This window comes from Trachymyrmex septentrionalis, unplaced genomic scaffold (genome assembly GCF_001594115.1).
Source record: "Trachymyrmex septentrionalis isolate Tsep2-gDNA-1 unplaced genomic scaffold, Tsep1.0 scaffold44, whole genome shotgun sequence".
Taxonomy (NCBI): domain Eukaryota; kingdom Metazoa; phylum Arthropoda; class Insecta; order Hymenoptera; family Formicidae; genus Trachymyrmex; species Trachymyrmex septentrionalis.
The window spans coordinates 1237826-1240221 of NW_017305611.1; the positions used below are offsets into that span (position 1 = coordinate 1237826).

Consider the following 2396-nt stretch of genomic DNA (forward strand, 5'->3'; position numbering starts at 1 on the left):
AACAATATATAGTAGTAAAATCAAATCTTAATTCGGCAAGAAAATGATTGGATTTACGACGGACTTCGTAATTAAGAGAAAGTTAAGCCGAAACGACATTTCCGAACGTTCCAAATTCGCAGAGTGGATTCCTGTCGATATCTCTTAATTCAGCTATTTGTTGTATCTGTTCATCGGATTCGTTCCATCGAATTAGAATTCAGGAACTTTGTCGGGAACTTAAATTAAAACACCGGTCGAGACAATGCGCGCTTTTCCATGAGAACGTCGCACGGAACTTTGGTCGAAGTATTACGCATACTCTTATACTTTTCAAGACGACAACAAGGCGCAGGAAGAGACTTGCAACGGCGATGTACTTCACGGAAGTTACAGCTTAATCGAGCTCGACGGTGCCCGGCGCACCGTCTCCCACGCGGCCGATTCTATCAACGGTTTTAACGCGGTCGTTGCAACGGGACCCAGATATCACGGTTAAAACCATCCCTGTCGCTGCACCCCTTCCTGCAGCAACGCTATGCTCCGTGATCGCTGCAGCTGCATCAACAGCAGTTACAGTCCGTCCATAGGTTGGTAATCCAGTTACTTTTTCTCTCGGTCCATTAGTCTCTTCGCGAGATAGAAGGACAGAAAGAGAGATCTATCGCGGGATTCTTTGCTGGATTTGAGGATTCGCTGGCTCTCTTTCTCACCGAGAATTGTCAAAGAAAATGCGATACCGACGAGAGATTCTGTACGCTAAATCGAGCATGAGAGAGAGAGAGAAAGAGAGAAGAGAATTGCTGCAAAATTCTCCACGTTGGTGAAAATATAAAAATGCACACGCGCACATTTATTATGCAGACGATTGTCGATGCACCCCTGCTGAGGCAGCCGTTCATCTTCGGATCCACGCTGACCGTGACGAATGTTGTCGTCACGAATTCAGGACTGGTGGGTCTCTTGGTAAAGGCTTGGGAGTCAGATCGAGATCTCTCTACGGTGCACAGACCGTCGTTGCATTATGGCAGCGGCGATGTTGTGAAAATTCACTAAGCAGAGCACCAAGCAGCGTAGTTCCGCCTCGATTGACGCTACTCGGCTTCCTCTTGCGACGCAATCGGAAATAATCTCCATCCGTTTGCCTGCGCATTACGATCTTTTTATGCACCGCATAACCGTTTAAAATATAAAATATACAAGAAATATTTCAAATGTAGAAGAAGGTATGTATATTTGAGAAATGTAGATTATGTATACAGAGAGAATATCGTTATATGGAAAAAAATAGTTTTTCGCTGAAATATTAAAAAATATAATTGTAGATCTGAAAATAATTTTGTTGTATCATGAAAATAGTTATGTGGAATGCTTAAACAATGTTGCAAAAAAGCTTTAATATTCCAGCAACCGATGACCAGCCTGTATAAATTATTCTGATGTTCCAAACAGAATTATTTTTATGATGACGTGTAAAGGAGAAGATAGTATTGAAGCCCCATTATATTTTATATTTTATACAATAATTTAATTAATAATCGATATTTAAATTTAAAACTTAACGCGATTCGTCAAAGTGTTGTTCTATTGATTTCTAAACTTAAAGTTACAAAGTTTATTACTTAGGGCATTATTTATAAAAATGTGGTGACACTGTAGATCTGGTCAGAATTGAAGTATAGAATAAAAGACCGAAATTTACCGCTGAATAAACGCGGGGGGAGGGGGGGGGGTAAATGTGGAACTTTGACGCGCAAGGTAAACCGCGTCTCGACAGTCTCAAGTAATCGATGAATGACGGCTTGATAAGTCGAAATGAAGTTGACATCGACGAGAGAATACGAGGGAAGAAGATCAGTGGGGCTTAGGAAAAATCACCGTTAATGGCGCGACCAAAGGATTTCCGCGGGGCTTTTTTACGAGCATTCGCGCTCAGTCGAGTCGAGATCCTTAGCTTTTCAACGGCAGACGCCGCTGCTTAGTTGCTTTTTTCTGCCACCATCCATCTTTCGTCGGTCCATGCGTCCTCCGTGTCTGCTATCTTCTTAAGCCCAGTTCCGTCAGCGCGTCCGCCACACATTTCTTAGTTAAACGATTATTTTTTTTTTTCGATCGGTCGTCGTAACATCGCCGGGCCATTCTAACGACTATAAATGTTGACCTAATCCCTCCGCAATCTCGGATCGGCGCAACGATGATGAATTATTCAGCAAAATTCCTCGCGCCAATAGTTTTGACCAAGATCTGATGAATAATTTCTTGCGTTGCCAAGATATTCGTAATTAAACCCTCGTTATTGTCTTTATGAACGTCAATTATCTTACAAAATTAAACGTAGAAGTTTTAAAATCATTTTGATGTCATCGTAACTGTTTGTTCTGCTTGGGATTATGCAACGCATAATGCTTTTTAATTCT

The 2396-nt window shown here is 41.6% G+C and overlaps 1 pseudogene; it reads left to right on the plus strand.

Annotated features, from left to right (window-relative positions):
- The window catches only part of LOC108751310, a 4911-nt pseudogene extending 3802 nt beyond the window's left edge, over positions 1-1109 (plus strand).
- The last annotated feature ends 1287 nt before the right edge of the window (positions 1110-2396 follow it).